Source organism: Bidens hawaiensis, unplaced genomic scaffold (genome assembly GCF_021521415.1).
Source record: "Bidens hawaiensis isolate Kalapana, Puna unplaced genomic scaffold, B.hawaiensis_p1.1 tig00003988_1, whole genome shotgun sequence".
NCBI classification, from domain to species: Eukaryota; Viridiplantae; Streptophyta; class Magnoliopsida; order Asterales; family Asteraceae; genus Bidens; species Bidens hawaiensis.
The window spans coordinates 100,066-105,798 of record NW_027491233.1 but is presented as its reverse complement, the minus strand read 5'-3'; positions in this window follow the sequence as shown (position 1 = coordinate 105,798).

Sequence of the window (5,733 nt, the reverse complement as noted above, 5' to 3'; positions counted from 1 at the left end):
TTCAGGCAAACCCAAAGGGATCTCACATGAAGGGTGTGAAGAGGATCTTGCGGTATCTCAATGGCAAACCGAAGCTGGGGTTGTGGTACCCGAGAGGAGGAGACTTGGAGCTAGTCGCTTACACAGATTCTGATTATGGAGGGTGCAATAAGAGTAGGAAGTCAACAACTGGAGGATGTCAGTTTCTTGGTGGCAGATTGGTGTCGTGGCAATGCAAGAAGCAGACTTCAGTCACAATTTCAACCTGTGAAGCAGAATACATGGCAGCATCCAACTGCTGCTCCCAGGTTCTTTGGATTCAACAACAGTTGCGCGACTATGGTCTGAATTTTTTACTTACACCTATTTGCATTGATAACACAGCCGCTATCTCAGTAACTAACAATCCCGTGAAGCATAGTAAAATTAAACATATTGACATACGTCATCATTTTATACGGGATTGTGCTGAGAAGAAACTGATTGTGCTTGAAAAGGTGGATACGCTTGATAATTTCGCTGATTTATATACTAAAGCGTTTGACAAAACGAGATTTCAAAACCTTATTGAGTTGAATGGGATGATCAATCCCGAGTAACCATGCTTTTCAAGTTATATTAAAAAAAAAAAAATCACTATCGCTTAAAAATAGGTCGGTTACCTCAGTTTGAATGACTTGTCTTCGGATATGTTTTGGTCCTCATTTTCTACTTGTAGATTTTGAGGATAGCCATTAACCAGATGACTGAAAGTGACCGGGCCGGTTTATGATGTGTTTTCATTCTTTCGCTTAAAATTAGTCGATCATATTAATTAGTTAGAAGGACACAAACTAGTATGTGGTCGGTCCAGCTGATCCATTGGATCTTCGGGATAGCCGTTAACCTGACGACTTGACTTGATCGGGGCGATTAATGTTAAAATTTTTTTTAAGGGAAATGAATTTTTTTTTCAAGTCTACTACTTCGTAAGAAGTTCGTTAGCTATGTTTAATAGAAAATTGATCCAACCTTGGAAAATGATAGATATACTGATTCTGTGTGCTTAACTAGTGAAGTTATTAGGCTTAAAAGGCTTTAGGACAGTCATTGTATGTCATGGTAACTTTTTTTTTGGTGCGTAAAAGTAGATGTGATACAAACTAAATCTACTTGATTTTACGTGGAAACTCCTTACGAGTTTTGCATGTCTTCATATATATCTTTCCGAATGATAGGCAGAAAAGCGATTACCCAGTCATACACGAGCCCGTAAGTGTTCTGATTCCCATGAAGATAGCGTTTCAAGAAACTGCAGTGATCCAGATTCGGGACTTGCAGTTGGTTATTACTCTGAAGTCTATGTAAATGTTTATCATAAAAAAAAAATGTTTATATATGAGTTATTGAAACATTCTAGATTTCAACATATCAAGACTTCTTAATCATGGAGTAAGCAAGAGAACGGGAAGGAGATGAAGAGTAATTACAAACTTAATCAGACACTAAGGGTCGAATTCAATTCGGGGTGACTTGGGGAAAGCCAAATACGCTTTGAGAATAGATAGGAGACATCATAATCTCTGAGTTGTTGCCCACTTAAATTTTGAGGAATAATTGAATCTAACTCGTATCACAGAAACGATGAAAACCATCTTAAGTATATTACCTGCTTACACCCTGTTTCCTTATGTCATAATACAGCTAAACACGGATCTATGTGACAGTCACGTTGTTAGTTTGATTCCTGTTCGGATCTTTTCTAAAACGTAGTAGTTCCTATCGAGACTGAAATTTGATCCCTTATACTTTAATTGTTAAAGTTTTCTTTTTATATAGTCGTATGCTTTTATAAATGGTTACTTGGACTTGATCGTGTTATTTAATTCTTAAATGGAAGTTTTAAAAGTTAATTGCAAGATGTTCAAATTATAAAGGTTGATTTTGTAAATATAGGCGATGTTGTTAAACAGGCGAACTTATGAATAACTTCGCCTAGGCGAAGTTAACCGTAACTTCGCCTGTATAACTTCGCCCCTATATAAGGATTTTCAAAGGTCAAACTGTTCATAATTTTCAAATTCAGTGAACTTACTCCGATATTCCAGCGAACTTATCTGTTTCCGGCGAACTTGTCGTTTTTCCGATTTCTAGTTCTTTTTCTCAGTTTCCGTTACGTTTCAAGGTTCGTGATGCCAATACATTGTATAATCTTTGTTCTTCCATGAAAATCAGTGGTCGTTTCGACCCGATTATGAACCTCGAACCGTCGGACCTTCAAATCGGACTTTCAAAACTTGTTTTACGTGTTCATGACCAAACTGATCGTCAACATATCCTTAAAAGCTTGAGTTTAAGTGTCCTAAATCGTCAAAATACCAAGAAAACCTCAGATTTTCGAGTTTGAATCAAACTCACTGTCGCCGATTCAGATTCAGGCGAACTTAAGGTTTAGGTGAAGTTATCCGTAACTTCGCCTGATGCTCAACTTCGCCTGAAGCTTAAATTCGCCTGAGGCGTTGTTGTGGTGAGGCGAAGTTATCATTAACTTCGCCTGGATCCTTTTAACTTAACAATTATTAGACGAACTTAAAGATGAAGCGAAGTTGTTCCCAACTTCGCCCCAACTTTAACTTCGCCTATACAGTTTTTATCACAACTTCGCTCATGGTAACAAGCGAACTTGTGTTATGTCTTAATGTTTATCTAACTTGGTTCGTTTGTTGCAGAGATGGCTGCTGTTGCCGGTGCTGGAGGTGCTGGAGGAGATGACGGAGGAGATAATCAGAGGCAATTCTTCCCGGGTCACAACATGTTCATCACCTTAGACCCGGAAGCGAGTGGTGTGGAAGATTATCGCGAGATAATCACATTCCTCCTACGCTCGAGGATATTCCACGCAATCACGACGACACTGCCGATATCCTTACCCAATATCGAGGACTTCTGGCAGACGGTGGAGTACGATTGTCGTGTTGAGCCCCCGGTTATGCGAGCAACAGTCAACAACCAAGAAGTTCAGTTCTCGTCTGAACAAATACGGGTGGCGTTACGTTTCGGTGAGGAGACTAGGAATGACCCTACGGAGTTTGTTGCTCCGTTTCGTGATGGAGCATTTCTAAGAATGGGCTATTCTGGTCCATTGGGCGATACCCAGAGACGGAAGGGGTTCCTGCTCGATCAGTGGCGCTTCCTCATGCACGTCATGATTGTGTGTATGTCTGGGAGGAAGGCGGGCACTGATGGTATGGGTGCGACCATGCAGTCAGCAATGACTGCTCTGACTTATAACAAACGTTATAGCTTCAGTCAGATGGTCTTTTACGAGATCGATAGACAGAGGAGGGCGATGGCTCGTGAGCGGTTCATAATGTATCCAAGATTCATACAGATGATCTTGAACCATGTGGCTCCAGCTTTGCCTCAACGACGCCCATTAAGATACGTGGAAAGTGTGAGCAAACGTATCTTTGCTCAATGTCGTACTTCGAGTGCGAGGAGCAAGCCTGAACGTCGTCCAAGGCATACTCCACTCTTTGGGTTCTTAATAAACCCGGGGTATGTGCCAGCTAGGGGGGATGAGTTCAGAGACCCTCAACCACAACAGGCAGGAGCAACTCAAGATGTACCCACTGTGCCTGTGGTGTCGGCTGAGGAGGATGTTGACCTTGATGCTGCATTTGGCGGCCAAGGATTGTTCGACATGGATCGTTTTGATCCACATGAAGAAGTGCAGGTCTCTGCTGCACAGATTAGGGAAGTGAGTGTAACTAGAGCAGCTACGACGGTGGCTGACTCAGATCTTGACGATGTTATGGATGAGGCAAGGAGGATGTTGGTGACTAGAGAGAGGACGTTGGGGAAGAGAAAGAGGACAGTGGATGATAGTGAGTCAGAAGAAGAAGAGGAGGATATACACAAGTTGATCAGACGATCAAGACGTGAAAGGACAGGTGCTGGTATGGGAGCTGGAGAGACTTCACGAGTTATACGTTTTGCTCCATCCGCACTGTCAGGTAAGTCGATTGTTCCTACTTCTGTACAGGTTACAAGCGCCGCAGATGTTCCTGTGGTGGCTACATCAGCTGTCGGCATCCCATCCATCACACTACAGATGACGACTCCGGAGATTGTGTCGTTACCACCTCCAACGCTTACTCCTTCAGAGGTGGTGGCACGGTTTGTAGAGTCGACGGTCGTCGCAACTGCAGGGTTGTCGGTCACGATACCACCTGCGGTTACGTCCACAACTGCTTCTGAAGTCCCGGTTACATTCGAGATCCCTCCTCAGTATACTCAAGACACATCTAACATGAGGTTTGATTTCGATGCAACCCTCTCAGACTCGGAGAGAATAGCTGCACTTGAGCGGGTCGTGCAGAGCAATCGAGGATAAACTTTATCCAGACCCAGGCTATTCAGCGCCTTGTAGCAGAGAATCAACTACAGTCGTCCCTCCTGGTTGAACATGGGCGAATTATAGATGCTATCTTGGCATCTCAGGGGGAGACAGGCTGTAGAGGCGACGAGTTAAGGACGAAGAAGAGAAATGACAGAGACGATGATCCCAATGCACCGAAAGGTGCAGGTGGTGAGTTGCCAAGAACTACTCAAGCTTTTGGGACTTCCACAGCTCAGGGGGAGTCTGCGGGTGCAGTTGGTGGTGATGAGGTGGTGATGGTTGATGATGATGATGATGATGTGATAGATGCGTTGAAAGAATTGAATGATGATATGCTAGAAGATGATGATATGTTTGATGATGATGTGCTGCCGATTGAGGAGATTGAGAAGATTGGCGCACAAATTGTGATTGAAGATGAGATTGAAGAGGGTGAGATAGTAGAAAAAAATGTTGAACACGAGATCCCAGATGTTGAGAAAGCCGATATTGGTACTGAGATGGAGAATGATGAGACAGAGTGGGAGGAGCAGCCTAGGTGGAATGAAGGATATGCTCATTGGTTTATTAAGACTAAAAAGCCTGCTGTTCCAACCATGTTCAAGAAGAATTATAATATCAAAGGCTATGCTGAAGCGAAGAAAGGGATTATTTGCTGGATCTATGATGAGCAGTTGAAGCTCTTTGTGCTCAAACGGTATGACGGCGTTCAGTATTTTAAAAGAATGTTAAGGTCGTTGAATACACTGCCGGAATATGAAGTGAAAGACTTAGCCAGATTGGGGTTAATCAATCGAAGTGACGATAATATGGCTAGAGTCATTGAGAAAATTGTTTGGAGAGAGAGTATAAAAGAGAAGAAGTTTGAGCTGTTGAAGCCACAAAAGGGAAAACTTGTTGAGGACAAGGATAGAGGTCTAAGAACTGATGGAAAACCTTGGATGGTAATGAAGTATAAACCGATTCGGTGCCTGAAAGAAGTACCGATGAAGCTAATGCCCAAGGATGTGCTTAAGGACCTAAAGTGGTGGTACGTGGATTGTGAGACAGCAGAGGCAGTGATGGAAGACGAGGATGAACAAGAGCTCCTTAGAGTTTACGATCCGATGCATTTGGTAAACTTATCGCAAGCTGATCCGAAGGTGCTTAATGAGAAGAAAATCTTTTATATTCCTGCTTGGAAGGATGAAGCGAGGAAGTATCAAAGAGTCGTGTCAGTTTGTGTTAGAGAAGGAGTGCATGCGTGAAGATACAGGATTACAAGACAAGAGCTTAAAGATCAAGATATGAAGCTACTGCTAAGGGGGAGTCTGTTGGTGCATAAATGTCAGTAGTTCATAGTCTAGTGTCTGTAATCGAGTCTGTAATGTTAT